This window comes from Hemitrygon akajei, chromosome 7 (assembly GCF_048418815.1).
Source record: "Hemitrygon akajei chromosome 7, sHemAka1.3, whole genome shotgun sequence".
Classification (NCBI taxonomy): Eukaryota; Metazoa; Chordata; class Chondrichthyes; order Myliobatiformes; family Dasyatidae; genus Hemitrygon; species Hemitrygon akajei.
This window is the reverse complement of record NC_133130.1, coordinates 121094621-121117232: the sequence shown is the minus strand read 5'-3', so window position 1 is coordinate 121117232 and position 22612 is coordinate 121094621. Positions and strand designations below refer to the sequence as shown.

The 22612-nt window shown below is 43.1% G+C and overlaps 1 protein-coding gene across 6 annotated transcripts in view; it reads right to left on the bottom strand.

Moving 5' to 3' along the window:
• The window catches only part of hic2 (hypermethylated in cancer 2), a 185878-nt gene that overhangs the window by 66400 nt on the left and 96866 nt on the right, over positions 1-22612 (bottom strand). Inside the window, exon 1 of one of the 6 annotated variants that reach the window (XM_073051862.1) lies at positions 1653-1862. The exons of the other annotated variants lie outside the window; for them this stretch is intronic. The gene's annotated coding sequence lies outside the window, so the exon portion shown is untranslated. Of the gene's footprint in view, positions 1-1652; positions 1863-22612 lie in introns of those variants that run through there. 6 annotated transcript variants of the gene reach the window in all.

The following is a 22612-nucleotide window of genomic DNA, read 5'->3' as shown; positions in this document are numbered from 1 at the left end:
TAAAATCTACTTTACAAAAGAGAACAGCTCCTCCTTATTTCTAACCCTTCATTTTCCTGCATTGCTCTCACATGCCCCGGGTACACATCATTTCATCGGTCCTGTGTGTTGAGGGAAAAGCAGAAACAGAATGCAGAATAAAGAATTACAATTACAGAGAAAGTGCAGGGCAGGCAGTAAGGTGCAAAGTCGCAACAGGGTAGATTGTAGGGTCAAGAGTTCATCTTATTGTACAAGAGGCCTGTTCAATAGTCTTATAACAGTGGGGTCCTTGAGCCTCCTGCTATGTGTTTTCAGGCTTTTGTACACACAGTGTCTACTTTACCAGGAACCTCCCATACCTAATAAAGCGGCCACTGAGTGTATGTTCGTGGTCTTCTGCTGCTGTAGCCCATCCACTTCAAGGTTCAACATGTGTGTTCAGAGATGCTCTTCTACACACCACTGATGCAACACATGGTTATTAGAGTTACAGCTTAACCCAGTCTGGCCGTTCTCCTCTGACGTCTCTCATTAACAAGATGTTTTCACGTACAAAACTGCTATTCACTAGACCTCTTTGCTTTTCTCTGTAAACTCTAGAGACTGCTGTACATGAAACTCACAAAAGATTAGCAGTTCCTGAGCTTCACAAACCACCCTGTCTGGCACCAACAATCTGTCAAAGTCACGTCAGTCACATTTCTTCCCCGTTCTGATGTTTGGTCTGAACAACAACTGAACCTCTTGACCATGTCTGCATGTTTTTATCAATTGAGTTGCTGCCACATGATTGACTGATTAAATATTTGTATTAACGAACGAATGTGTAGGTGTACCTAATGAAATGGCTACAGAGTCTACCTTCTGCCCAAGCAAAGTGTTGTGGGGGTGGGGGAGGAATGGGGTAGCAGAAGAAATGTTCTGGAAGGTGGGGTTTGTGATTTTATTGGCCACTTTTCCAAGATAGCAAGAACTATAGATAGAGTCCACGAAAGAGAGGCTGGTTTCTGTGATGTGTTGAGCTATATGTCCTGACATAAGTCCATGGAAGGGAGGCTGGACTTTCAGGATCAGACCAAAATTCCTTTGTTTTTGTTATAAGTAACTTCAGTACATGATAAAAAGACTGTGCTCTGCAGAAAGCTATGTCACTTTCGTAGGTATGTTAACAATTATAAAATAAAAAGTTCATTTCCTAAGAATGAGTTTTGCACACCAGCAGAACTATATAAAGGTTTATTACACTTGAGATACTGAGAGAAGCTATGTCACTTTCATAGGAGTGTTAACAATTATAAAATAAAAAGTTCATTTCCTAAGAATGAGTTTTGCACATCAGCAAAACCGTATAAAGGTTTAATATACAGTACTTGAGATACTGAGAGAAGCTATGTCACGTTTATAGGAGTGTTAATAATTATAAAATGAAAAGTTCATTTCCTAAGAATGAGTTTTGCACACCAGCAGAACTATATAAAGGTTTATTACACTTGAGATACTGAGAGAAGGTTGCTTATCCCTGGCCACTACAGACCATGTATCCTGGGTTTGTTTTATTCCCCCCTCACACACATCATCTCTCTGGGGCAAAAGATCAACTTTTTTTAGGGAGGGATCTTTCTCCTCTGGTGAAGCGGCTCGTCCTGTTCGTTCTGGGGCAGCTCACTCACCTTTGGTCCCCACCGAACACTCAGCTTTCCTGTGGCTCCAGGTAGTTGTGACAGTTGCCACACCCTGGTACACCTGGTACACCACTTCAACAGGCAAGGGTAGATGGCAGCCTTATACCCCTGTGAGATAGGGACACGCCTGTCCTGGCATGCGAAGTCAGCTCTAGTGGACTGGATGGGTGGGATCTACAGTCAGATCCAGTGAGGAAGGCAGTTCTGCAACACTCTGTGGAGAATGAAGGACATGATGAGGAATAAAAGATGTCAAAGTCATCCACTGCAATCAAGGAAGACCCCAGTTTGTGACACTTGTTCGTAGCACTGAACCTGGATTTCTGAGGTTGAGAGAGTGGAACTGCCCCAGTATAATGGCACTTTAAAAACTCTCCAGCACAGGACTCCTGTTATTGTTGAACATGATGGACAACCACACAACATGTGGAGAGAATGTACGTATTCCAGAAAGGCTTGCATTTGTATAGTATTGTGGACAAACCTTTTAGGACATCCCAAAAGACTTCACAACTCTGAACTACTTGTGAGTCTCTAGTCACAGAACATGGGGAGCAAACTCAAACGTCGGTGACGTCTGGCACAGTGACATTAGTCGAATTTGAACACGGCCACTTCACAGAGTGAGCAGTTTATTGAGATACAGTGTGGAACAGGCCATTCTGGCCCAGTCAGCCACACAATCCAAGAACCCACTGATTTAACCCTATAGCCTAATCACAGGACCAATCAACCTACTAACCGGTACATCTTCGGACTGTGGGAGGAAACACACACACACGAACAGGAACATACAAACCTACCTACAGAAGACGCCAGAAATAAAGTCCAAACCTTGATGCCCCGAGCTGAAAGAGGCAGGTTTTAGGGTGGTGTAGTGGTTAGCATAACTCTAATACACCACCAGCAGCCAGGGTTCAATTCCTGACTTTGTACTGACTTTGTATGTTCTCCCCACGACCATGTGAGTTTTCTCCGAATACTCCAGTTTCCTCCCACATCCCACAGACATACGGATTTTAAGTTGATTGGTCACATGAGTTTATTTGGGCAGAATTATGTTTGAGGACACCCACATGGTCACCAGGAGGAACATAAAAACTTCTTACAGAGGGCATCAGAACTGAACTCTGAACTCTGGCACCCCCAGCTAGAATAACATCACACTAACCGCTACACTACCATGGCAAATCTCATTAATAACATGGAATTGCTTCATCATCCCTCAATCAGGGGTTCCGAACCTGCGGTCCATGGACACCTTGCTCAATGATATTGATCTATGGTTGGGACACTGTTAATGCCCTCGGCACATCCAAAAACACTTGCTATGAATTGATTTCATAGCAATGCCGTCTCTCTCGCCACAGTTTATATGAAGCCTGACAACAGCAGCTGGTCAAACTGTTCTGCTGAGGAAGAACTACTGGGAAGTCAACAGGAAATGACTTTCTCAAAATCTCTGTTTAAGATCAAGTTCAAGTTTATTATCATCTGTTTGTATATACAAGCAAACATTTAAAAACTTTCCTCCAGATCGTGGTGTACTCACAAAACATATCACACACAGAATGCAAAATATCATATTATCATAACATATAATTCAAAATGCATGTAGTGTGCAGCACAGGTAAACAGTAAATAGCTCGGTGTCTTAGTGATGAGAGCTCGGTGGTGACAGGGTGTTTACAGGTTTCACAGCCTGAGGGAAGAAGCTGTTTTCCAGCCTGGCAGTCGTAAGTCCTGATGCTCCTGTACCTCCTTCCTGATGGTAGTGGGTCAAAGAGATTGTGGGATGGGCGATAGGGGTTCTCAGCAATGCTTCAGGCCCTTTGTCTGCAACACTGCCAGTAAATGTCATAGAGAGAGGGAGGGAGACCCCGGTGATTCACTCTAGTTTTTTACCATCACTCGGTGGTTTATCGCAACCAGACAGAATAGTACTGTTCAGTACAGGGCCTTTGGCATACAATGTTGTGTCCATCTTTTAACCTACTCCAAAATCAATCTAACCCTTCCCTCCCTCCCACATAGCCCTCCTTTTTTCTTTCATCCATGTGCCTGTCTAAGAGTCTTTTAAACATCCTTAGCGTACCTGTCTCTACCACCACCCCGGCCTTGAACTGCCATTGTTAAGTTAACAAATTTCACATCACATGCCAGTGATAATAAACCTGATTCTGATTATGTTCCACTCACACACTACTCTCTGGGTTTTCAGCAATTGGATCAAAGGGATAAACAGATGGATAATACCGTATGGTATGGAGGGGGCTACTGCACAGATCAGAAAAAGCTGCAGAAAGTTGTAAATGCAGTCAGCTCCATTATGAACACTAGCCTCCCCAGCACTGAGGACACCTTCAAAAAGTGATGTTTCAAAAAGGCAGCATCCATCATTAAGGGCCCCCATCACCCAGGACATGCCCTCTTCTCATTGCAATTATCCAAGAGAAGGTACAGGAGCCTGAAGACACACACTCAATGTTTCAAAAGCAGCTTCGTCCCTTCTGCCATCTGATTTGTGAATGGATACTGAACCCATGAACACTACCTCAGTAGGTTTTTGTGCTGGATCTACCACCAGGCTCACAATTAGACCCAGCATGCAGACACAGTGATGCCAAGACAGAGGCCGAGCATCCTGCGTCGAGCAACTCTGCTCCCAGGGCCTTTCCACCATCTACCAGCACAAGCAGGCATACTCACCAGTGCGGCTCTAATAATCTTCAAGGAGCACATCATCGCTGACAGAGCAGCCTGCTTGTTTAATTCCCCACCAATCTTTCTTAAAATCCACCCTCTCCACCGACAGGACTTGTCACCTAGATTGTGTTTTCACCAGCCCTCCTGCAGCACCTCCGAATGCCAACGTCAGCAGGAACATCACCACTTACAGGTTCCCCTCTGACTTCCAACCACATCTACACTCAGTGGCAATTATTATTAGGTATCTCTGGTACCAAATAAAGCTGCCAGTAAGTTTTTGTTTACAGCCTTCTGCTGCTCTAGTGCAATCAGAGATGCTCTTCTGTGCACCACAGTTCTAACACGTGGTTACTTGAGTTACTGTCACTTTCCTGTCAGTCTCGTCATTCTCCTCGGCCACTCACTGGATGTTTTTTGTTTTTTGCACCATTCTCTGTAAACTCTAGAGACTATTGTGTGTGAAAATCCCAGGAGGTCAACAGTTTCTGAGATACTCAAACCACCCCGTCTGGCACCAATAATCATTGCATAGTCACTTAGATCACATTTCTTCCCCGTTCTGATGTTTGGTCTGAATAACAAATGAACCTCTTGACCATGTCCGAATGCTTTTATGCATTGAGTTGCTGCCACATGATTGGTTGGCGAGACATTTGCATTAACAAGCAGGTGTACAGCTGACAGAGTGGCCACTGAGTGCATTTCTCAATGGGTCTAAATTCTGGCCTTTGAGAGACATAAATTATAAATGCTGGCTTTCTTAGTGATGCCAAGATCTTATAATTGGAATAGTTTGCAAGAACTGGGTGCAATACACACAACAGGTCAATAAGCATCTGAGAGGGAGGAATAAGCTGAAAGACCTGGGTGGGTCTGCTCCGAACAAGACAGGAACCATGCTAGCAGTTTGTCTGCAAGTCCAAGGAGAGATTTTCTGAAGGTGATCTGACTGCCTGTGCAATGCTTTCTTCAAACCTTTAGTGAGACATGACACCTTGTCGAGATTCAATCAAAATTATTGTCAACATCAGAATCAATCAGGTTTAATATCATCACCAAACGTCATGAAATTTGTTAACTTTGCAGCAGCTGCACAATGCAATACACAATAATATAGAGAAGAAATAAATACGTCAATTACAGTAAATATATAAAATAGTTAAATTAGAAATAGTAGTGCAAAAGAGAAATTTTTTTAAAGTGAGGTAGTGTTCATGGATTCAATATTCATTTAGAAATTGGATGGCAGAGGGAAAGAAGCTGTTCCTGAATTGCTGAGTGTGTGCCTTTGGGCTTCTGTACCTCCTCCCTGATGGTAGCATTCAGAAGAGGACATGTCCTGCATGATGGGTCCTTAATGATGGATGCTGCCTTTTGAGGCATTGCTCCTTAAAGATGCCTTGGATACTACTGAGGCTTGTACCCATGATGGAGTTGACTCATGTTACAAGTTTCTATAGTTTCTTTCAATCCTGAGCAGAACCCTCTCCCTGCCCCTGTACCAGATGGTGCTGCAGCCAGTCAGAACGCTCTGCACAATACGTCTGTGGAAGTTTTTAAGTGTTTTGGGTGACAAACCAAATCTCCTCAAACCCTTGATGAAATAAAGCTGCTGTCTTGCCTTCTTTGCAAGGGAGAAAATAATCTTCAAACTAATAGCCTTGCATGAATTATATGCAGTTCCACCTGTCATTTTAATTTCAGTTTGGCAAATTCACAGAGCCATGGTGTGGTAGAGGAACAACCTTCAGCCCATCTAGTCTGATTATTCTGCCTCATCCCATCAACTTGCCCCTGGACTGTATCCCTCCATTCCCCTCCCATCCATGTACTCATGAAAATTTCTCTTAAATGTTACCTTTGAACCACATCCACCGGCATCCACATACCCCTTGGTTAATGCTGGGGGTCTGCAGCATAAAAAATGCATGGAAACCCCTGCTCAGGGTGAATGTTGCCCTTAAGCACGTCACCTTCTACCCTTAATCTATGACTTTTAGTTCTAGTCTCACCCAACCTCAGAGGAAAAAGCCTACTTGTATTTACCCTATCTATACCCCTCATAGTTTGGAATATCTATCTATACCACTCATAATTTTATATCTACCTAAACTCATAATTTTGCACATTTTTGCTTGTGCAAAGAGTGGGGAGGGGGGAAGGGTGAGCTTCAGGGTTTCAATGTTTCTGTTAGGGCATATTCTGGAGTTAGATTGTACAGCAAAATATTACCTTCCACAACCAATCTTTAGACCTGAATGTGGACTGTACTTTAAATATAAAATATAGCCCTGGACAATAATGGCTAGAGCTGCGAACAGCAGGCAATTGAAAAAACAGACGATGCTGATAAACTTGAAGGTGGTGTGAACGTTATATGTAATTCAAAGGAAGCATTGTAGATACATTGTTACTATAGAATTATCCTTTGATCTTTTAGCATATAAAATGCCATGTAATATTGGGTCAAAAAGGTTTCAATATGACGTCTGCTGTTTGTTCTGTTGAATAAAACACTTCTATATACACTAGCTTCAGCATCTCTCCGGTGACATTACTACAGTTTCTATCATTCATTCTAGGGGTTTCTCATTTTGTGAATGTCTGTGATGACTACGAATTTCAGACTGTATACTGAATACATTCTCTGATACTATGAACCTTTGAATCCTGATAATTCTGTTTACCTTTGCTTATATTTCTGACTTTACCTCAGTCTGATTACGTTTAAATTCTGTCACAAGATGAAAAGAAAGTTCTGGAAAATTATAAAGGGTTCTGCACAAACTTACTGTTCCCAACCCACTCACCCTACCTCACAGAGCTCTTTCTTCTCACTTCACCGTCATCAATACTTTTCGATTCAGAGCTGATGTTTTTTTCTTCCCTTTGCTTTAAGCAAGAAACCCCAAAAGAGCACCTCTAAGGTTTTACTTGGGAGAAAATATTTTTTTTTCCCCACTGATAAACTCCACATCAGCATTAAATTTCAATTGGGCAGAATCTTCTCTCCCTCATGCTCCTTTAAGAATTCATGAAGCCACTTGCAAAATGCTCTTTTTGGCGGCTGATTGATTCCTTTAGTTCCATGTGATGTACAGGTCAGGGAAGCAAACTGGAAGACGGTAAATTTTAACAGGCAAGTGTGTGTGTATGTGTGTAGATGTTGCTATGATTTACTTATTTACTTCAATTTCATTACCCTGTATAAACATCAAACATAAGTTGACTTAACTCTTAACTAAAATATTTCCTTAAATAAATACCATTTATTGACATTTTCCTCCCCTTTTGCACCACCTATTTAACTTATTTAACCTATTTAACTGTAATTCACAGGTTTTAATTCCACTGCTGCTGCATAGCAACAAACCCCGATGATGTTAAACCATATTCTGATTCTGAAATAAAACACACCAGAATGGAACTCAAAATATTATCAGAATCAGAATTGGGTTTTATATTTCTGGCATATGTCATTAGATTTTTTACTGAGAAGCTCCAAGTATACAGTTTGGAGTTTGATGTTTTTAAGTTAACTATTTTTGGAATATAGCAAAAAATGTTCCTGAAGAGGCACGGAGAAATTGGAGGTAAAACTCCAAACATTGTTTCACCAGCACTTCAGACAGGCTTGGAGAATTACCTCCTTCAGATGCACGGATGGACAAGCTGGGATTTGCATATTTCCTTTCTAGTTCCAACAAGTAAATTAGAGATGTTGTTGTCAAATAGTCCACATTGAGATCACATAAAATACAAGTGGATAGATTCTCAAATAATCTGTGGACTTAACCCCCTTTACAGAAAGAAATAACTGTGATAACTGCCACAAGGACACTTCATATTAAAGTGAATGGGTACAACTAGTTTGGGGTCAGCTTCTAAACTCATTTCATCAAAAAAAAAGCACTATTAACTTTGACAATTGGAAAGACAGATCCCAGCTCTGCCACTCAAGCATTTTCATTTCCTGTCCTCTGCTACTAAAGCAGCCAGCATTAATCACAGACCCCACCCACCCTGGACATGGCCCCTTCTCCCCTCTCTCATCGGGCAGAAGATACAAAAGCCTGAAAGCACATCCCACCAGGCTCAAGGGCAGCATTTTTCCTGCCCATTACACCACTGGCATTTAGGGCAGCAATGAAGGTCCTCCACTTCTGACCATACTGTTGCACACAGATATAGAATGATTCACAAGACCATAAGATATAGGAGCAGAATTAGGCCATTTGGCTCATCGAGTCTGCTCCAACATTTCATCATGGCACCAGGGAGAGAGGATGAGGGCGGGAGGGAGGGAGAGATGCCTCTGACAGCCATGCCCTGTCTCGATTTATACATCACATGTAAGTCAGTAGTTTTATATTTATTCAACATTGTTAAATGCACTGTGTGATAATATGATCTGTATAAACAGCTTGCAAGCCAAGCTTTTCACTGTATCTTGATACATCTGACAATAATAAACCAATTACAAAAATAACCTAGAATCTTGAGTAGCTGGCAGATTAAAACAGCCCTCATGCCTGGGTATATCTCTCTTCCTTCCATAACTTTAGCACAGCCCAAACTTGGCTGCTGTCATCCTAATACATCCCAACCCATCAATATCTTTTTTTTTCCAGCACAAAGACACTTTAGCATTCAATGTCAAAAGTATCTCTGTGTACTTAAAGTTCTTGTTCCCACCATCCCCTCCAAAAGTTCAAACTCCAGTTTGTTATCTTTTGCGCGCTGGTTGAATGCCCAAGTTGGTGCAGGCTTCCATTGGTTCTGTTATTGAGTATGGTCGCAAGAAAATGAATCTTGGGGCTGTATATGGTGACACACGTATACTTCGACAACAAATTAACTTTGAAATTTGAACTCTCTTTTCTCCAATAATGAAGTTCCTCTCTTCAATCCAGAACTTTCTACACCTGTTCCTGGAAACCCTTTATCAGCCTCGCCGTCTTCACAATCAACCAAATATTTGGTCCTCTCTCGTTCTTGAACCAACTGGCAAAACCTTAATCACTAATGTTGAGCAGCATTTGGACCACTTTGAATATTTTAAGCTGAGGTTGACTTTATTTTTTTGTTCTAGTTGTGTCCTTTCGTGTAAAAATTGTGTATAATTTGTAATTTTTTTCTTGTGAATGCAGCTTATACAATGCTGCTTCAGGTTTTTGATTACACCTGTGTGTATACTTGTGCCTTTGACAGTAAACATGATTTTAACTTTGTACAACACACACCAAATGCTGGAAGAACTCAGCTAGTCAGGTGCCATTGACTTCATGCTCTAGTCTTTTTGTTAGTTTCTTGTGCCGGGGAGGGGAATTTGGGAGCCAATATTCTTGTTGTATTTCTTGTGAGGGGAGGGGGTTTGAGGGCCAATATTCTCATTGTGTTTTGTGCAGGGGGAAGGGCACTTGGGGGTCAACATTCATATTGCCATTCTTTTTTATGCGAGGGATTGAGTTTACTGTTTCTCTTTGAACTGACTTCCATGGTTTTCTTTGTTCTGTGGCTATCTAGAGAAGAAAAACATATATTTTCTGTAATTCATAGGTTTTTTCCTAGTAGTAAGTATCACATTATACTGCTATCACAAACACAAGTGATATGCTGGTGATATTAAATCCGATTCTGATTCTCATCCTTGACGGTAGCAATAAAAGGTTTCTCAACTGTCTTCAGCTTGTATCTGCTTCATAATGACATGGAGGTTGCAAAGTTAACCAGTGAATTTGCAACAGACCCAGTCTCAATGCACTCTAGACTACCACAGAGATTCTGCAGATGCTGGAAATCCAGAGCAACACACACAAAATGCTGGAGGAACTCAGCAGGTCAGGCAGCATCTAATGAGAGGAATAAACAGTTGATGTTTCAGGCTGAGACCCTTCATCAGGACAGGAAAGGAAGGGAGAAGTAGGTGGAGAGGAGGGTGCACAAACTACAAGGAGATCGGTGAAACCTTTGCCATCTGATTTCTGAAAGACATTGAACCCATAAACACTCATGAACCCATACATCAAATTTCATGACATATGCCAGTAATATTGAACCTGATTCTGCTCTCTGGAGGAAAATAAACAGTCCACTTTTCAGGCTGAGATCCTTCATCAGAGTCCTGAAAAAGCAGGGGTTCCCAAACAGGGATCCATGACATAAAAAAAAAGGTTGGGAACGCCTGTAAGGGTCTCAGCCTGAAATGTCAACTGTTGATTCCCCTTCATAGGTGCCGTGTACGATTTGCTCCAGTATTATGCGTGTGTGTGCATCTGCAGTATCAGTGCGCTTAAGACTTTAACTTTGCTTTCTCTTTCTTAGTGTTCTATTGAAGTACAGGTCTGCGTCTTGGCATACTTCCCTGAATTAAAAACAAATATTCCACGAATTGTAAGCTGCAATTGCAAGGCCCAAAATTCTCCAAGCACATCTTCATCCTCATAGCCTTAATCATTTTCTTCCTGTCAAAAGAAGACTCGATGGGCCAAATGGCCTAATTAGCTCCTATATCTGGGATATGAAATTGTTAGACATTGACTTTGCTATTCAACATTTTTACCTGCTGTTGACTGCTGTTCTTTATAACCATATAACCATATAACAATCACAGCACGGAAACAGGCCATCTCAGCCCTCCTAGTCCGTGCCGAACTCTTAATCTCACCTAGTCCCACCTAGCCGCACTCAACCCATAACCCTCCACTCCTTTCCTGTCCATATACCTATCCAATTTTACCTTAAATGACACAACTGAACTGGCCTCTACTACTTTTACAGGAAGCTCATTCCACACAGCTATCACTCTCTGAGTAAAGAAATACCCCCTCGTGTTTCCCTTAAACTTTTGCCCCCTAACTCTCAAATCATGACCTCTCGTTTGAATCTTCCCACTCTCAATGGAAACAGCCTATTCACGTCAACTCTATCTATCCCTCTCAAAATTTTAAATACCTCGATCAAATCCCCCCTCAACCTTCTACGCTCCAATGAATAGAGACCTAACTTGTTCAACCTTTCTCTGTAACTTAAGTGCTGAAACCCAGGTAACATCCTAGTAAATCGAAATTCACCAAATTCAAAATTTGTTATGAAAATGCAAAAGTGACATTTTCAATCTCTCACTGCTATGGGCGGAAGTTCCCACTTGCTTCAAAAAGGCAACAATTATACCAGTGCCAAAGAAGAATAATGTGGGCTGCCTTAATGGCTATCGCCTGGTAGCACTCACATCAACAGAAATGCTTTGAGAAGTTGGTCATGACTAGACTGAACTCCTGCCTCAGCAACAGCAGACGCAATCTCAATGGCTCTCCACACGGCTTTAGACCACCTGGTCAACACAAAAACCTACAGTGGCATACAAAAGTTTGGGCACACCTGGTCAAAATTTCTGTTACTGTGAATAAGCGAGTAAAAGAAAGTAAAAGATTACTTGATTTTCAAAAGGTTTAAAGTTAAAGATGACACATTTCTTTAATATTTTAAGCAAGATTACTTTTTTATTTCCATATTTTACAGTTTCAAAATAACAAAAAAGGAAAAGGGCCTGAAGCAAAAGTTTGAGCACCCTGTATGGTTAGTACTTAGAGAACACCCCCTTTGGCAAGTATCACAGCTTGTAAACGCTTTCTGTAGCCAGCTAAGAGTTTTTAAATTCTTGTTTAGGGGATTTTCGCCCAATCTTCCTTGCAAAAGGCTTCTAGTTCTGTGAGATTCCTGGGCGTCTTGCATGCACTCTCTTTTAAGGTCTATCCACAGATTTTCCACAGATGATGTTTAGGGCTGTGAGGGCCATGGCAAAACCTTCATCTTGTGCCTCTTGAGGTAGTCCATTCTGGATTTTGAGATGTGTTTAGGATCATTATCCTGTTGTAGAAGCCATTCTCTTTTCGACGACTGCATTGGCGCTGCCTCCTGCATGCATGCTGAGCTCGTTGACTTCATTAACTTTATCTCCAACTTTCACCCTGCCCTCAAATTTACCTGGTCTATTTCTGACACCTCCCTTCCCTTTCTTGATCTTTCTGCCTCCATCTCTGGAGACGGCCTATCTACTGATATTTACTATAAGCCTACAGACTCTCACAGCTACCTGGACTATTCCTCTTCCCACCCTGTCCCTTGCAAAAATGCCATCCCCTTCTCACAATTCCTCTGTCTCCGCCGTATCTGCTCTCAGGATGAGGCTTTTCATTCCAGGATGAAGGAGATGTCTTCCTTTTTTAAACAAAGGGGCTTCCCTTCTTCCACCATCAACTCTGCTCTCAAACGCATCTCTCCCATTTCCCGCACATCTGCCCTCATCCCATCTGCCCGCCACCCCACTCGGGATAGGGTTCCCCTTGTCCTCACCTACCACCCCACCAGCCTCCAGGTCCAACGTCTAATTCTCCGTAACTTCCGCCACCTCCAACGGGATCCCACTACCAAACACATCGTTCCCTCCCCCACCTTTCTGCTTTCCGCAGGGATCGCCCCCTTCGCGACGCCCTTGTCCACTCGTCCCCCCCATCCCTTCCCACCGATCTTCCTCCTGGCACTTATCCTTGCAAGTGGAACAAGTGCTACACCTGCCCTTACACTTAGGGCCCCAGACAGTCCTTCCAGTTGAGGCAACACTTCACCTGTGAGTCAGCTGGTGTGGTATACTGCGTCCAGTGCTTCCGGTGTGGCCTTTTATATATTGGTGAGACCCGACGCAGACTGGGAGACCGTTTCACTGAACACCTACGCTCTGTCCACCAGAGAAAGCAGGATCTCCCAGTGGCTACACACTTTAATTCCACGTCCCATTCCCATTCTGATATGTCTATCCATGGCCTCCTCTACTGTCAAGATGAAGCCACACTCAGGTTGGAGGAACAACACCTTGTATACCAGCTGGGTAGCCTCCAATCTGATGGCATGAACATTGACTTCTCTAATTTCCGTTAATGCCCCTCCCCTTCTTACCCCATCCCTGATATATTTAGTTTTTTTTCTCTCTCAGCCCATCACTCTGCCTGTTCTCCATCTCCCTCTGGTGCTCCCCTCCCCCTTTCTTTCTCCTTAGGCCTCCCGTCCCATGATCCTTTCCCTTCTCTAGCTCTGTATCCCTTTTGCCAATCACCTGTCTGGCTTTCAGCTTCACCCCACCCCCTCCGGTCTTCTATCTTTTCGCATTTTCCCCTCTCCCTCATACTTTCAAATCTCTTCGTATCTTTCCTTTCAGTTAGTCCTGACGAAGGGTCTCGGCCCGAAACGTCGACAGCGCTTCTCCCTATAGATGCTGCCTGGCCTGTTGTGTTCCATTAGCATTTTGTGTGTGTTGCTTGAATTTCCAGCATCTGCAGATTTCCTCGTGTTTGCTCTTTTCATCTTCAGCTTTTTTTACAGACGGTGTAATGTTTGCTTCCAGAATTTGCTACTATTTAATTGAATTTATTCTTCCCTCTACCAATGAAATGCTCCCCATGCCACTGGCTGCAAAACAAGCCCAAAGCATGATTGATCCACCACGGTGCTTAACAGTTGGGAGAGGTGTTCTGTTCATGAAATTCTGCACCCTTTTTTCCCCAAAAATACCTTTGCTCAATGTGGCCAAAAAGTTCTATTTTAACTTCATCAGTCCACAGGGCTTGTTTCCAAACTGCATCAGGCTTGTTTAGATGGTCCTTTGTAAACTTCTGACACTGAATTTTGTGATGAGGATGCAGAAAAGGTTTTCTTCTGATGACTCTTCCATGAAGGTCATATTTGTGCAGGTGTCGTTGCACAGTAGAACAGTGCACCACCTCTCCAGAGTCTGCTAAATCTTCCTGAAGGTCTTTTGCAGTCAAATGGGAGTTTTGATTTGCCTTTCTAGCAATCCTACGAGCAGTTCTCTCGGAAAGTTTTCTTGGTCTTCCAGACCTCAACTTGACCTCCACCGTTCCTGTTAACTGACATTTCTTAATTACATTACGAACTGAGGAAACGGCTACCTGAAAACGCTTTGCTATCTTCTGATAGACTTCTCCTGCTTTCTGGGCATCATTTATTTTAATTTTCAGAGTGCTAGGCAGCTGCTTAGAGGAGCCCATGGCTGCTGATTGTTGGGACAAGGTTTGAGGGTATTTATAAAGTGTTGAAATTTGCATCACCTAGCTTTTCCTAATGATGACTGTGAACAAGCCATAGCCCTAACATACTAATTAAGGTCTGAGACTTCGGTAGAAGTTATCTGAGAGCTCAAATCTCTTGGGGTGCCCTAACTTTTGCATGGTGCTCCTTTCCTTTTTTTTCCAGTCTAAAATTGTACAAAACAAAAATAATACACTAATTTTTGCTTAAAATGTTGAAAAGAATGTTTCATCTTTAATTTTATGACTTTTGGAGATCAGTTCATCTCCAACTCACTTAACTATTCACAGTAACAGAAATTTTGACCAGGGGTGCCCAAAGCTGTTCATCGACTGTAGCTCAGCATTTAATACCATCATTCCCACAATCCTGATTGAGAAGTTATAGAACCTGGGCCTCTGTACCTCCCTCTGCAATTGGATCCTCGACTTCCTAACCGGAAGAGCACAACCTGTGCGGATTGGTGATAACATATCCTCCTTGCTGACAATCGACACTTGCGCGCCTCGGGGGTATGTGCTTAGCCCACTGCTCTACTCTCTCTATGTATATGACTGTGTGGCTAGGCATAGCTCAAATACCATCTACAAATTTGCTGATGACATTGTTGGTAGAATCTCAGGTGGTGACTAGAGGGCGTACAGGAGTGAGATATGCCAACTAGTGGAGTGGTGCCGCAGCAACAACCTGGCACTCAACATCAGTAAGATGAAAGAGCTGATTGTGGACTTCAGGATGGGTGAAACGAAGGAACACATACCAATCCTCATAGAGGGATCAGAAGTGGAGAGAGTGAGCAGCTTCAAGTTCCTGGATGTCAAGATCTCTGAGGATCTAACCTGGTCCCAGCATATCGATGAAGTTATAAAGAAGGCAAGACAGCAGCTATACTTCATTAGGAGTTTGCAGAGATTTGGCATATCAACAAATACACTCAAAAAACTTCTATAGATGTACCATGGAGAGCATTCTGACAGGCTGCATCACTGACTGGTATGGGGGTGGGGGGTTACTGCACAGGACTGAATGAAGCTGCAGAGAGTTGTAAATTTAGTCAGCTCTATCTTGCGTACTAGTCCACAAAGTACCCAAGACATCTTCAGGGAGCGGTGTCTCAGAAAGGCAGCGTCCATTATTAAGGACTTCCAGCACCTAGGGTAGTGGTCACCAAACCGTCGAACACGATCGACTGGTCGATCTTTGAGACTTCCCCAGTAGATCCCGAAAAAAAATCAAAAATAAATACACAAATACTGTTGAGAGATTGTTTCCGGGTTGCAGGTTTCAGTTCTGTTCTTTCTGCTCAGTGCGCATGCTTGTAGCTCCCCGCACTACACAGTGTAATTCAACACGTACAAACAAGCTGGATGAACTCAGCAGGTCGGGCAGCATCCATTGAAATGAGCAGTCAACCTGCTGACTGCTGAGTTCATCCAGCTTGTTTGTACATGCTGATCTGACCACAGCATCTGTAGTGTACTTTGTACTTACACAGTGTACTTTAGTGGTCCCCAACCACCAGGCCGCGAGGAAACAATATGAGTCAGCTGCACCTTTCCTCATTCCCTGTCTCACCCACTGTTGAACTTGAACCCATGCGAGATCATCAGTCGCCTAGACGCAGTGATACTCTCACGCCAGGGATCACTGGTTCGCCTTGGGCAGCCGGCAAGAACCGCAGATGCTACTGGCCCGGAGCGCGGACAGATGGGCGCTGCCTCTAAACCTGTTCACCACACCGAATGTTCGTGGGGAACCTGGTGCTAAAATATTCGCAGATGATCTAATTCGGGCTCAGGGTTCCGTAAGTATCAGAGCAGCTACCCCGCTGCGATCTACTGAAACAAACTTTTGTCGGCTGATTGACCCTACAAGAGGGGCGGGCGGGTGCCTTGTGGCACTCCTCGCTCGGTAGCTCTCTCCGGACTGGAACCGCCGTGGCCCCGGTACAGGGACCTCCGGCCCTGACCTTGTCCTCTCACCCCACCCACGACCAACCGCACCTGGCCAAGGCAGCGGGCGGGCGGAGGCTGTCTAATGAGGCAATGATGCCCTCAAAACTGCTTCGGTACCCTGAGTCCAAGCACCCCGCAATTAAAGACAAACCCGCTGAGTTTTTTTAATGGAAAAAACGTAGGCAAGGGGGACAGAAGCTAAGTGCCGAGAGCCGCTAAAACTACATTGCAGAATAGACTGGGCATAAGAAACCTGCTTCAAGTATCGCTGTATTCCCGTTGTGTTTAACACCTCCCCCACCCCACCGTCGGCCGGTCGGCAAGAATATTGTCAATATTAAACCGGTCCGCGGTGCAAAAAAGGGTATGTACCCCTGGTGTTGATACATTATTTCTACTTCCGGGTTGCGGGGTTTTACTTCCGGTCTCTTCTGCCCCGGTGCGCATGCGTGTAACTAATCGATCTGAGGGGTCGATCTCGCCTTTGACCATAGCCAAGGTAGGGGATCTTGGGCTTAAAAAGGTTGGTGACCATTAACCTAGGGCATGCCCTTTTCTCACTGTTACCATCAGGTAGGAGGTACAGAACCCTGAAGGCACACCCTCAGTGATTCAGGAACAGCTTCTTCCCCTCTGTCATCTGATTCCCAAATGGACAGTGAATCTTTGGATCCTACCTCACTTCTGTTTTTAATATACAGTATTCCAGTTTTTGCACGTTTTAAAAAATTTATTCAATATACACATACTGTAATTGGTTTACTTATTTATTATTAATTTATTATATTTTATTTTTTTTTCTCTCTGCTAGATTACGTATTGCATTGAACTGCTGCTGCTAAGTTAACAAATTTCACGTCACATGCCGGTGATAATAAACCTGATTCTGATATGCCTGTATCCAAACTTCAAATTTTCCGTCAGTAATTATATTTATTGAATAATAATAACAAGATTATATTTATTAAAATACAGGACATACCATGTCAGCCTGCAATCCCCTGATTTAATCCTAGCCTAATTACGGGACAGGTAATAACGAGATGTTATATATATATATATATATACATATACACACACACACACACCAGATGGACCACACATCCCTGAGAAAGGTTTCTGAAGAGATAATGGATGCATTGGTCATGATCTTTCAAGAGTCACTTGATTCTGGTCAGTCAGTGGTTGGGAAAGTGTTGGAGTCTATTATTAAGGATGAGGTTCTGGGGTACTTGGAGAGTAATGATAAAATATGTGAAAGTCAGCATGGTTTCTGTGAAGGGAAATCTTGCCTGACAAATCGGTTAGAGTTGTTCGAGGAAGTAACGAGCAGGGGGGGGGCGAAGGAGAAGCAGTGGATATCATTTATTTGGATTTTCAAAAGGCATTTGATAAGGAGCCACACACAAGGCTGCTTAACAAGATAAAATCCCATGGCGTTACAGGAAAGATACTGGCATGGATAGAGGAATGGCTGACAGGCAGGAGGCAGCAAGTGGGAATAAAGGGGCCTTTTCTGGTTGGCTGCAAGTGACTAGAGGTGTTCCTCAGGGGTCAATAATGAGACTGCCACTTTTCACATTGTTTGACAATGATTTGGATAATGGAATTGAAGGCTTTGTGGCAAACTTTGTGGATGATACAAAGATAGGTGGAGGAGTAAGTACTGCTGAGGAAGCAATGCCTTTACTACAGGACTTAGACAAATTGGAAGAATGGGCAAAGAAGTGGCAGATGGAATAAAGTGTTGGGAAATGTATGAAAATGCATTTTGGTAAAAGGACCAATAGTGTGACTATTATCTGAATGTAGAGAAGGTTCAAACATCAGAGGTGCAGAGGGACTTAGGAGTCCTTGTGCAAGACTCCCAAAAGGTTAATTTATATGTTGAGTCTGTGGTAAAGAAGGCAAATACAATGTTGGCATTTATTTCAAGGGGAATAAAATATAAAAGCAATAAGATAATGCTGAAACTTTATAATACACCAGTCAGGCCACACTTGGTGTACTGTCAACAATTTTGGACCCCATATCTCAGAAAAGATGTGTTATCAACAAAGAAAGTCTACAGGAGGCTCATGAGAATGATTCCGAGAATGAAGAATTTAACACATGTGGAGCGTTTGGCAACTTTGGGCCTGTACTTACTGGTATTTAGAAGAATGCGGGGTGGCGGTATCTCATTAAAACCTACCGACGGTTGAAAGGACTAGATAAGTTGGATGTGGTGAGGATGTTTCCTATTCTGGGGGTATCCAGAACTAGAAAGTTCAACCTCAAAATTGAGGGCAGACCTTTTAGAACAGAGGTAAAGAGGAGTTTTTTTTAGCCAGAGAGTAGTGAATCTGTAGAATGTTCTGCCACAGACAGTGGTGGAGGCCAAGTCCTTGGTTATATTTAAGATGGAAGCTGATATTTTCCTAATCGGTCAGGGCAGCAAAGGATATGGTGAGAAGGAAGGTGTATGGGGTTGAGTGGGATCTGGGATCAGCCATGATGGAATGGCAGAGCAGACTCGATGGACCGAATGGCCTAATTTGCTCTTATCTCTTATGGTCTTTTATTTATTTTATATATATATATATATAAGAGAGAGAGACACACACACAGAGAGATAGAGAGACAGACAGAGAGAAGTGAGAGAGGAGAGGGAAAAAAATTAGGATAAGGGAGGAAGAAGAGTACCTGCCATTATCACAGTATTCTTGTAAAGTAGAAAGCAAATAAAACTACAGACGCCGGAATCAGAAAAAAATCTGAGGAAAGATCAGTTCCGAGGAAAGGTTCCTGTACCAAAACACTGACTGCTTTCTCCCCACAGATGTGACTTGACTTTATTTATTTATTAGATATAGCACAGAACAGGCCTTTCCAGTTCTTCAAGCCGCACTGCCCCGCAATCCGATGCCAGCACCAGTCTAATGACGGGACAATTTACAATGACCAATTAACCTACCAACCCGTAAGTCTTTGGACTATCGGAGGAAACCGGAGCACCCGGAGGAAAACCACATGGTCACAGGAAGAACATGCAAACTCCTTGCAGGCAGCGGCGGGAATTGAACCCGGGTCGCTGGTACTGTCAAGCGTTGTGCTAACCACTACACTACCCTGTGATGGGAATTGAACCCGGGTCACTGGTACTGTAAAGCGTTGTGCTAACCACTACACTACCGTGCGATGGGAATTGAACCCGGGTCACTGGTACTGTAAAGCGTTGTGCTAACCACTACACTATCATGTGATGGGAATTGAACCCAGGTCACTGGTAAAGTGTGTGCTAACCACCACAATACCATGTGCTACCATTCTCAAAGTCCTTTTTTTGTCATTTTCAATTTGTGTCATTATACTCCTGAGTTTGGGCTGCTCGCAGTTCATCTGCTTATTGAACCGCTTTATGCAATGTTATGAAAAAAAATACTCACTGATGCAAATTAAAAACAGAAATGATGTCAACCGGGGACATTGGGCCAGAACGCTAATCTGATCATTGTCCTCCCAAGTATTGGCTGCAATTGACTCCGGAGTCAATTTCTCAGCAATTCACAACATCTGTCCAGAATCTTGACAGATGTGTGGCTAACTAGCAGACTTGTGAAACGTAGCTGCAGCAAGCAGTGGGTGTTTCCTGCACTCCACTTGGCAAGGCAAATCCTCAAAGGAAATGGTAGAGGTTAGTCAGGCAGGATCTTCCTCTCCTGGCAGATGCTGACTATGGCTTACCAGTCAATCGCAGAGCATTTAATGTCCACTCTGGAGTGGATGTGTAGAGGATGTTCACTATGGTGGAGGGGTCTTGGACTAGAGGGCACAGCTACAGAATAGAGGGGAGGCCCTTGAGAACAGAGAAGAGGAGGAATTTCTCCCTCTGCCACTTCAGAAACCAGCAGTTCAAACTAAATACGATTCATTGAGATAGGTTCACTGTTTTGACCCCTTTGATTATGTGTCCATTACATATAATTATTCACATTATTCACACTGAATATAGGATAATCCAGCATCTAGGGGTATTCAGGTCCTTCTACAGATGCACAGCAGGGAGCATCCTGATAAAGTGCATCACTGCACGGTACAGAAACTGCTCTGCGGCAGACAGGAAGGCTCCACAAAGGTGAGTCACAACTGCCCAAAGCATCACTGGCACCAGCCTGCCCACCATCAATGATGTATATACAGAAAGGAGCTGGGTAACATTAGAACATGAGAATGTTTTTCACAAGAATAGGCCATCCAGCCCAATAAAGCTTGCCAAATTCTTATTCACACAGACTGCTGAAATAACTATCGAGTTTAGATTTGAAAGTCTCTAAAGAACAACTCTCAACTACACAACTAGGTAGTTTGTTCCATGTGTCCGCAACTTGCTCTGTAAAGAAATGCTTCCTGATGTAAGTCTGAAATCTCCCTTTAACCAGTCTCCACCTAAGGTTCCATGTCCTTGTTGATGGATTAATTTTGAAGCAGCATCGTGCATCCACCTTATTTATACCCTTAATGATTTTGAACACTTCTATCCAGTCTCCTCTCAGTCTATGTCTACTTAGGCTAAAAAGATTTAATTCTTTAAATCTTTCTTCATCGCTCATACCCTGTAGAGCTGGACTGAGTCTAGTTGTCCTTTACTGAACTCTCTAGTGTCTTCACATCCCTCACATACTATGGAGACCAAAATTGGACACAGTACTCAAGATGTGGCCTCACAAGCACATAACACAGCTTAAGGAGAACGTCTCTAGACTTGAACTCAACTGAGCGCCTTATATAGCCCAACATTCTATTAGCCTTCTTAATCACATTGTCTAGATGTTGATAGTGATAAGTCTACCAGAACACCCAAATCTTTCTCATACAGTGCAGTTTCTAACCTAAGATACCCTATTGTATATTTAAATCTAATATTTATACTCCTATATGTAATACTTTACATTTACTTACATTAAATTTCATCTTCCATTTATCTGCCCACACCTGGATTTTGTTCAGATCTATCGATTCTGGGGCCTGAATGTTATCAACCAGTAACATAGAACATAGAACAGTACAGCACAGTACAGGCCCTTCGGCCCACAATGTTGTGCCAACCCTCAAACCCTGCCTCCCTTATAACCCCCTACCTTAAATTCCTCCATATACCTGTCTAGTAGTCTCTTAAACTTCTTGAAGGATCCCACCCACCCTGCTCACGGACTGTTTGTCCCACTCCCATCGTGGAGGAGGCTACGTAGCATTCACGCCAGGACCACAAGACTCAAAAACAATTACTTTCCCCAAGCAGTAAGGCTGATCAACACCTCCACCCACTAAAGCACCCCTCCATATCCTTAACCACCTTCTGTACAGACAGTCCTGTGCCTAGTGTCACTTTATGGACATACAATCAAGTCCATTTATACAAGCTATCTCATGTATTTATATTTATTATGTTCTTTTTCTTATTGTGTTTTCTTTGTGCTGCATCAGATCGAGTAACAATTATTTTGTTCTCCTTTACACTTGTGTACTGGAAATGACATTAAACAATCGCCAATCTTGAATCTTGCAACTATCTTCTACTACAAAGCTATATTAGATTAGATTCAACTTTATTGACATTGTGCCCAATGAAATGCAGTTAGCATCTAACCAGAAATACAAAATTATTTACAAAATAACTGCGAATAAAAAGTGCTACAGCACACAAATATAAAAGTACTGAGACAGTACAATATGGGTGCAATACTGCTTAGCGCTGTGATGTGAGGTTCAGCAGGGTCACAGCCTCAGGGAAGAAGCTCTTCCTGAGCCTGCTGGTGCGGGAACGGAGGCTCCTGTAGCGCCTACCGGATGGGAGGAGAGTAAAGGGTCCATGGTTAGGGTGAGATGCATCCTTGATAATGCTTTTCGCCCTGCCCAGGCAGCGTTTATGGTAGATATTCTCAATGGTGGGCAATTGGGTGCCGATAATCTGCTGGGCAGTTTTCACCACATGCTGGAGTGCTTTACAGGACGATTGCCATACCACACTGAGATGCAGTTGGTGAGTATGCTCTCAATGGTACTGCGGTAAAAGTCCGTCAGTATCCTGGGACAGAGGTGAGCTTTCTTGATGCTCCTCAGGAAATAAAGGTGCTGTTGCGCCTTTTTGATCAGGATGGAGGAATTCAGGGACCAGGTGAGATCCTCGGAAATGTGGAC